General features: G+C 38.2%; 1 non-coding gene across 1 annotated transcript; it reads right to left on the bottom strand.

The window, feature by feature from the left end:
* Window positions 1-9,604: 9,604 nt before the first annotated feature.
* Window positions 9,605-9,712, bottom strand: LOC130950065 (small nucleolar RNA R71). Its single transcript, XR_009073515.1, has one exon. It is a non-coding gene; the product is annotated as a small nucleolar RNA R71 (small nucleolar RNA).
* Between the last annotated feature and the right edge of the window lie 356 nt (window positions 9,713-10,068).

Below are 10,068 nucleotides of genomic sequence, written 5' to 3'. Positions count from 1 at the left end.
ATGAGAAACCGGAGGAGGTTATTGCCAAGAAGGTTGTCCATAAGCTTGAGGCTCCTCCCACCTTTGGTTGTCCCATCCTTGATGCACATTCTCATTGAAATTCCCATTTTCTACAACATAGTTGTAACCACACTCATAGCCAAATGGATGAGAATTCATGGTAGCAAGGGAAAATAAAAACAAAAACTAGTAACAAATAAAGAGAACAAACTCCTACAACTACCAAAAACTAACAAAGAAGCAAAAGGCAAACATATTCACAATAACCAATAACAAGGCACACATTTGCAATTCTCCGGCAACAACGCCATTTTGATGCACGAAAATTGTGTGTCGGTAAAGAATTTCACAAATGAAATCTCGTTGCAAGTATAGTTCTAAACCAACAAATAATTCCTCAATCAAAAATTTGTTTATCACAAGTACAAACCCCAATAAAAATAAACCGAAGTATTCAAACCTCGGGTCGTCTCTCAAGGAATTGCAGGGAAGTGTTCTTGTTATTGGCTATGAAGGTATATTTTGGAGTTTTATGATAAGGGACATGAAATGTAAATGACAAAAGAAATAAACTAACAACTAAGAAAGCTCTTTGAAAGGAATGAGAATTAGAAGGGTTCACTCCACACAACACTCCACACAACACCAAATTAGCAAGCATTCCAATTTGCCAAAACACTCCACACAACACCAAATTCACTCTAGTACACACAACATACCCAAAAAATTAATACAAGGGTTCACAATATCAACTAAACACAAGGGTTTAGTAAAACCTTACCTTGTCTACTATAGATTGGGATAAAACCCAACAAATTTTCAATATTGGATACCACCTAAACAATAAAAAATACAAAATCTACTCAACAACCAAACCCAAAATGCAAAATCTGTTAAGGCAGAAAATTAGAACATGAATTTTGATTTCTTACCAACTTTGTTTTAATAGAAATGACGGGTTCGACAAGAGTTTTGCGTGGCCGTAAGTGGCACGCAAATCGGAGCATCGTAGCTCAAGTTATTGCTAGAACAAGGAGAAGGTGAATAGTGTCATCCCTCTTCTCCTCTATTCTCATTCAGCGCCCCTCTCTTCTATCGAGGGTGAAACTGAGCTAAATTCTCATTAATTGATACTAATATATGTTGGTCTTGGACCCAACTTAGGCCCAGTCTAACTCGTTAGTGTTTTTGGTTCGTTTGACCCAAAATTGGGGCAAAAACCTTTAAAATTAACGTCTGATTTCTAATTCTAAATTACTTTTTCCTTTTCAAATTATAAAATTCAATTTTTTAAATTTATTCACTCATAATTAAACTTGTTTTTCTCATTCACGGTGCTGGCCCAATTAGAGTTGGTACGCGCTTTTATGCGATAAATCAGATTTTTATGCTAAATTTTATTTTCTTCATTAAATGTTCTATTTTAATATTTCTTATCATTTTCAACCTATGTTGGACAATTAAATTATATTTTTATTTTATTTTAATCAAATAATTAATTCATTCTGGTTCTTATATTGTACCTCTGCTAAGACTGCTGCACTTGTTGGTGAAGCTCCTGTGTCAGCTTCTGCACTTCCTCCCTCAAGTTGACAACTTTCTGGGGATCGACAGAGCTGTTGGCAGAGGCAGAGGAAGCCGCCAATGCGGAGGAGCAGAGGCCACTGGCGACAAACAACCTCAACCCGAAGCGGCAATTATTGTGGGGTTCAGAGGCAGTCTTGTGCCAAACCCTATCAGGATTCACTACTGAAGTCTCAAAGCTAGCTTTGTCATTTCCTCTAGGCGACTAAGATTGATGGGGTCTCCAATCACTGCATGTAATCCTCCTGTATCACACATGTTGTGATTAGGATAACAGTTAATTGACTTTAAACTAAATAAATTTGAAACTCAGAATTAATTGAAACTCACATAATGGGCCGCAAATCGTTCATCAGTGAATCTCTCCTTGTTGGCCTTCAAGGTATGGATATACTTGAAGGTCTCCACTAGTGTCGCCTCATGATCTAATAACTTAGACTAACATATTCAAATCAACAAATAAAATAAATTAACAAACAACTAATTCAAGTAACTACTAATAAACATTACTAAACTACTTACCAGTCTGCTCTTCATCTCGATAAAAGTTGTCGACCCACCCGTATACTTTGATGACACGGCGAAGCCCTGTTAGCAATGTTTGTCAAACAACGACACTTGAACCCCTCATCATTTCTAAGATGGGCCTCCACATCCTTCTTGATAGATGGACAGATCCAGGTCGATAGGTGGTCATGCTGCTGACGAACATCGTTCATCATTTGCTGAAGTCATTTAGCTGCCCAGTGGTCGTAGATCTTCCTAATCATAAGATTATGTTCCGCATCCCATATGAATTTCAACTGTACAAGGTGAATCAACAACATTAGTTAGTCAAAATAAAATACTCAAATACAGTTAATTAATTCAACATTATTTGGTTCTTACTGCCTATTTCTAAAACCATCCCTCTCTGGTCTCAGGAGGGATCTTCGTGTAACTTGGCCACGGGTGGTCACACATTGACTTAATGACCTCGAAGATCACCTGTGTGCAAGTATTGTTGTTTGGTGCAAACCTATCAAAGAAAAAAATCGGGTAAAGTATATTTTTTGTCCGTGAAGTTTGTCAAAAATTTTAAAAATACTCTTAAGTCTTATTTTGTTTTAATTTTTGATGCATGAAAACTTGTCTCTCAACAAATTTCCCTTCGGCAAGTATACCGAATTGTCGTCAAGTAAAACTCACAATAGAGTGAGGTCAAATCCCACAAGGATTGATTGGTCAAGCAACTTTAGTTAGAAGAATATGCTAGTTGAGCTAAACTCAGAATTTAGATTGGGGACTTACAGAAATTTAAATGACTGGAAAGTAAATAACAGAAATTAAAGTGCAGAATCTTAAATGGGGATTTGGGGTAATGAGCATGAAAATAAATGGTAGAAAGTAAAGAGAATGGGTAAGATCAGAAATGGGGTAATCATTGGGTTCAGGAGATGTTGTATTCTCCGAATCAAGTTCATTCTCATCTCTTCCTCAATCAATGCATTCATTGATCTCCTTGGCAATCTTAAGTGATTGGATCCCAATTCCTTGGCAATCCAATCTCTTTAAGCTTGAACAATTGCCCAATTCCTTGATTTAATTGCTCATGGGAAGAGATGAAGTGTGGTCATTGATTATACCACATGTATTTCCAAATCAAAGTGTTGGGAGGATTACATGTCACTATATCCGCCCAAACCCCAATTTGGTCCAACATGAGAAAGCATTTCTAGCATGATCTCCTCATCCCTTTTCCAAGGCTCAAACGAGATCCAATTATGGAGAGTTTCTTTTCCAAGACAACTAACCAATTGAATTAAGATAGAAAGCTTTCTAGTAAGATCAATAGAAAAGAAAGAAGAAGAAGAATGAAAACTATAATTGATCCATCAAATTACAACAGAGCTCCCTAACCCAATGAAAGGGGTTTAGTTGTTCATAGCTCTAGAAATAAAAAATGGCAGAAAAGAAGAATCCATGCTAAAAGTGCAGAAAAGTAAATCTACAGAGAGTAGTTTCCCAAAAGTGCCAAGCTCCCCTATAGTTCAAAACTACTCCTATATATACTACTCCTCTTGATCTTCTAGTGAGTTCTTCAAGTCTTGGATGTGGGCTCTGGATCTTGAGTTGAAGAAGTTCTCATCTTTAGTGGGCCCAGCTTGCAGAGAAATATGAATTAGGCTTGGGTACTTAGTGAGATTAACGTTGAGTGCCATTGTGGGTTCGAGAACGTTAGTGGCATTCACTTTTTCCACTAACGTTTCACCCTTATGTACCCACGTTAACTCCAACGTTAGTGGTCTTAACGTGACCACTAACGTTACCTTCTCAATTTTTGGCCAACGTTATTGGGACTCACTTTTCCCAATAACGTTGGCTTATACCCCTTCACGAACGTTATTGGGAATCACTTTTCCCATTAACGTTGCTTGGTGCCCTTTTGTTCCTACGTTAGAGTTCACGTTATTGTAGCTAACGTGACTCTTAACGTGGGTATGTCTCACCTTCGAGAGCGTTAGTGTCACTCACCTTTCTCACTAACGCTCCAAATGCCCAAATTCTCTACGTTAGAACTCACGTTAACTAAGTTAACGTGGCTCTTAACGTAGTAGTGATGCCATCTTCCAACGTTAGTGACAAAAGTGAGTGTCACTAACGTTGGCTCTTTGATCTCAACTCCACGTTAACTTTCACATTAATAGTCTTAACGTGAAAGTTAATGTAGGCAATGCTAGTTGGTCCAACGTTAGTGACAAAAGTGAGTGTCACTAACGTTGGCTTTTGTTTTCCTCTTCCACGTTAGAGTTCACGTTAACTAAGTTAACGTGACTCTTAACGTGGATCACTGCCAAGTTTTTCAACGTTAGTGGTGTTCACTTTTACCACTAACGTTGGAGAAAAACGTTATTGGTGTTCACGTTTTCTCTTAACGTTGGAGTTCTCTTTTGCTTCTACGTTAACTACCACATTAACTCAGTTAACGTGGCAAGTAACATGAGCTATGGATGGCTTCGTAGGCGTTATTGGTGATTACTTTTCTCATTAATGTTGCAAGCTTTTTACCATTCCATGTTAGTGTTCACGTTAACTAGGTTAACGTGAATACTAACGTGGTTCTTCCTTGCTTCCTTTGTGGTGGACGAAATTGTGATCCTCTTTGTATTTGCATGAGATTTAAAAATTGGCTCTATTGAAATTTATGATCACAACTCCATTCAACTTAACCAGCAAGTGTACTGGGTCATCCAAGTAATACCTTACGTGAGTAAGGGTCGATCCCACAGAGATTGTTGGTATGAAGCAAGCTATAGTCACCTTGTAAATCTCAGTTAGGTAGATTAAATGGTTATGGATTTCGAAAATTAATAGTAAATGGAAAATAAAATAGGATAGAAATACTTATGTAAATTAATGGTGGGGATTTCAGATAGGTGTATGGAGATGCTAGAATCCTTTTGAATATCTGTTTTCCTATTGTTTTCTTCCAATCCTTCTCACTCCTTTCCATGGCAAGCTGTATGTAGTGCATCACCATCATCAATGGCTACTTTTCATCCTCTTGGGAAAATGGTCCTATGCGCTGTCACTGCACGGCTAATCGTCTGGAGGCATCACCCTTGTTGATGGCTATATCCCATCCTCTCAGTGAAAATGGTCCAAATGCTCTGTCACAGCACGGCTAATCATCTGTCGGTTCTCAATCAGGTTAGAGTAGAATCCATTGATTCTTTTGCGTCTGTCACCACGCCCAGCCTTCAGGAGTTTGAAGCTCGTCACAGTCATTCAATACCAGAATCCTACTCGAAATACCACAGACAAGGTTAGACTTTCCGGATTCCCGGGATCCTACTCGGAATACCACAGACAAGGTTAGACTTTCCGGATCCCCATGAATGCTGCCATCTATCTAGCTTATACCACGAAGATTCTGTTGGGGAATCTAAGAGATATGCGCCCGGCTTAAAGTAGAACGGAAGTGGTTGTCAGTCACGCGCGTTCATAGGTGAGAATGATGATGAGCGTCACGGATCATCACATTCATCAAGTTGAAGTGCAACGTATATCTTGGAATAAGAATAAAAGAGAATTGAATATAAAGTAATGGGAATTGTATTGAAACTTGAGGTACAGCAGAGCTCCACACCCTTAATCTATGGTGTGTAGAAACTCCACCGTTGAAAATACATAAGTGAAAGGTTCAGGCATGGCCAGCTGATGAGCGGATAATTTGTACGCTTTTTGGCATTGTTTTTAGTATGTTTTTAGTATATTTAGTTGAGTTTTTAGTATATTTTTATTAGTTTTTAGTTAAAATTCACTTTTCTGGACTTTACTATGAGTTTGTGTATTTTTCTGTGATTTCAAGTATTTTCTGGCTGAAATTGAGGGACCTGAGCAAAAATCTGATTCAGAGACTGAAAAGGACTGCAGATGCTGTTGGATTCTGACCTCCCTGCACTCGAAGTGGATTTTCTAGAGCTACAGAAGCCCAATTGGCGCGCTCTCAACGGCGTTGGAAAGTAGACATCCTGGGCTTTCCAGCAATATATGATAGTCCATACTTTGCCCAAGATTTGATGGCCCAAACCGGCGTTCAAAGTCACCTTCAGATTTCCCAGCGTTAAACGCCGGAACTGGCACCTAAATGGGAGTTAAACGCCCAAACTGGCATAAAAGCTGGCGTTTAACTCCAAGAAGAGTCTCTACACGAAAATGCTTCATTGCTCAGCCCAAGCACTCACCAAGTGGGCCCGGAAGTGGATTTTTATGTCATTTACTCATCTCTGTACACCCTAGGCTACTAGTTCTCTATATATAGGACCTTTTACTATTGTATTTTGATCTTTCAATCTTAGAAGCTTTTGATCATGTTTTTATGATTGAACCCTCTTTGGGAGGCTGGTCTCACGGCCATGCCTAGACCTTGTTCTTATGTATTTTCAACGGTGGAGTTTCTACACACCATAGATTAAGGTGTGGAGCTCTGCTGTACCTCGAGTATTAATGCAATTACTATTGTTCTTCTATTCAATTCCGCTTGTTCTTTGTCCAAGATATCACTTGTTCTTCAACTTGATGAATGTGATGATCCGTGACACTCATCATCATTCTCACTCATGAACAAAGTGACTGACAACCACTCTTGTTCTACAAGCATATGAGGCTCTAGTGTTTATCTCTTGGATTCCTGATACACGATGCATGGTTGATCGCCTGACAACCGAGTGCTCGCCTGACAAACGAGCCAGCCATTCCGTGAGATCAGAGTCTTCGTGGTATAGGCAAGAACTGATGGCGGCATTCAAGAGAATCCGGAAGGTCTAACCTTGTCTGTGGTATTCTGAGTAGGATTCTATGATTGAATGACTGTGACGTGCTTCAAACTCCTAGCAGGCGGGGCGTTAATGACAGACGCAAAAGAATCACTGGATTCTATTCCGGCCTGATTGAGAACCGACAGATGGATAGTCGTGCCGTGACAGGGTGCGTTGAACATTTCCAATGAGAGGATGGGAGGTAGCCACTGACAACGGTGAAACCCTTGCATAAGCTTGCCATGGAAAGGAGTAAGAAGGATTGGATGAAGACAGTAGGAAAGCAGAGAGACGGAAGGGACAAAGCATCTCCATACGCTTATCTGAAGTTCTCACCAATGAATTACATAAGTATCTCTATCTTTATTTTATTTTTTATTTATCATTAATCCTCCATAACCATTTGAATCCGCCTGACTGAGATTTACAAGATGACCATAGCTTGCTTCATACCAACAATTTCTGTGGGATTGACCCTTACTCGCGTAAGGTTTATTACTTGGACGACCCATTGAACTTGCTGGTTAGTTGTGCGAAGTTGTGATAAAGAGTTGAGATTGCAATTGAGCGTACCATGTTGATGGCGCCATTGATGATCACAATTTCATGCACCAAGTTTTTGGCGCCGTTGCCGGGGATTGTTTGAGTTTGGACAACTGACGGTTCATCTTGTTGCTTAGATTAGGTATTTTTCTTCAGAGTTCTTAAGAATGAATTCTAGTGTTTCAAGGTGATGTTCTTATCATCACCAAAGCTGATTGATTCTCATCAATTTAGCTCTTGAATGTAATGTCCTGCTGAAGCTTGGCTAGCCATGTCTAATTTCTTTAGACTAACATTGCATGATTCTTGGAATTCTCATTAAGAATTTTGATATCCTTATTTTCTTTTTCACTCAATTTTCAAAAAAAAAATCCAAAAAAATTATAAAATCTTAAAACCAAAAATATTTTTGTTTCTTGTTGAGTCTAGTGTCTCATTTTAAGTTTGGTGTCAATTGCATGTTTCTATTCTTCTTGCATTTTTCGAATTCATTAATGTGTCTTCATTGATCTTCAAGTTGTTCTTGATGATTTCCTTACTCTGATAATTAAATTCTCTTGTCTTGAGTGTTTTGGTTATTTCTCATATGCATTCTCATTTTGTTAGTGTCAATAGTATACAAACTTCTAAGTTTGGTGTCTTGCATGCATTGTTTATTTGATCTTAGTTTCATTTTGATTATTCCTCATTATTAAAAATCCAAAATTTTTTTTAATTTGTGTCTTTTCAAGTCAATAATACAGAGAATTGAAGATTCAGAACATACAGCAGATGAATTACACAGAAAAAGGCTGGGCGTTCAAAACGCCCAGTGAGAAAGGAAAATTGGCGTTTAAACGCCAGCCAGGGTGCCTGGCTGGGCGTTTAACGCCCAAAAGGGGGTGAGTTTTGGGCGTTAAACGCCAGAATGTATACCATTCTGGGCGTTTAACGCCAAGATGGCACAAGAGGGAAGATTTTGTTTTTAATTCAAATTTTTTTCAAGTTTTCAAAATTTTTCAAAATCAAATCTTTTTCAAATCATATATTTTCAATCATATATTTTCAAAATCAATTTCTTTCCATTTTCAAAAATACTTGCTAACAATTAATGATTTGATTCGAAATTTCAAGTATGTTGCCTTTTCTGTTGAGAAAGGTTTAATGTCTGAATCATATCTTTTAAATTTCTTGTTAGCCAAGTCATTAATTTTCAAAATCAAATCTTTTTAAATTATTTTTCAAATCATATCTTCTCAATCATATCTTTTTAAAACTATATCTTTTCAATCATATCTTTTTATCACAATTTTTTTTAAAATAGTTTTCAATCATATCTTTTTGATGTCTAATTTTAAAGTCTTTTTCAAAAATCACTTTATTTCTTTCCCAATCATGTTTTTCGAAAATCATTCTTCAATTTTTCAAAATGTTTTTAAAATCTTTTTAATTTATTTTCGAAAATCTCTTCCCCCCTTCTCACATCCTTCTATTTATGGACTAACACTCCTCCTCAATGCACAATTCGAACTCTATCCTTCTTGATAAGTTCGAATTCTTCTACCTCCTCCTTCTATTTTTCTTTTCCTCGGACACCTCAAGGAATCTCTATACTGTGACATATAGGATTCCATATTTTCTTGTTCTCTTCTCTTTCATATGAGCAGGAGCAAGGACAAAAGCATTCTTGTTGAGGCTGACCCTGAACCTGAAAGGACCTTGAAGCGAAAGCTAAGAAAAGCTAAAGCACAACTCTCCGTAGAGGACCTAACAAAAATCTTCAAAGAAGAACCCATGGCAACCGAAAACAACAACAATGCCAACAATGCAAGGAAGGTGCTGGGTGACTTTACTGCACCTACTCCCGACTTCTATGGGAGAAGCATCTCTATCCCTGCCATTGGAGCAAACAACTTTGAGCTTAAGCCTCAATTAGTTTCTCTAATGCAACAGAATTGCAAGTTCCATGGACTTCCATTGGAAGATCCTCATCAGTTTTTAGCTGAGTTCTTGCAAATCTGTGATACTGTCAAGACTAATGGGGTTGACCTGAGGTCTATAGACTTATGCTATTCCCTTTTGCTGTAAGAGACAGAGCTAGGATATGGTTGGACTCACAACCTAAAGAAAGCCTGAACTCTTGGGAAAAGCTAGTCAATGCCTTCTTGGCAAAGTTCTTTCCACCTCAAAAATTGAGTAAGCTTAGAGTGGAAGTCCAAACCTTCAGACAGAAGGAAGGTGAATCCCTCTATGAAGCTTGGGAAAGATACAAACAATTGATCAGAAAGTGTCCTTCTGACATGCTTTCTGAATAGAGCATCATAGGTATCTTCTATAATGGTCTGTCTGAACTGTCCAAGATGTCATTGGATAGCTCTGCTGGAGGATCTCTTCATCTGAAGAAGACGCCTGCAGAAGCTCAAGAACTCATTGAAATGGTTGCAAATAACCAATTTATGTACACTTCTGAAAGGAATCCTGTGAACAATAGGACGAATCAGAAGAAAGGAGTTCTTGAGATTGATACTCTGAAAGCCATATTGGCTCAGAACAAAATATTAACTCAGCATGTCAATATGATTTCTCAAAGTCTGTCTGGAATGCAAGCTGCACCAGGCAGTACTAAGGACGTTTCATCTGAAGAAGAAGCTTATGATCCTGA

The sequence above is a fragment of the Arachis stenosperma genome, chromosome 1, assembly GCF_014773155.1.
Source record: "Arachis stenosperma cultivar V10309 chromosome 1, arast.V10309.gnm1.PFL2, whole genome shotgun sequence".
Classification (NCBI taxonomy): Eukaryota; Viridiplantae; Streptophyta; class Magnoliopsida; order Fabales; family Fabaceae; genus Arachis; species Arachis stenosperma.
Note: the sequence above shows the minus strand (reverse complement) of the source record. Positions and strands in the feature narration are given on the sequence as shown.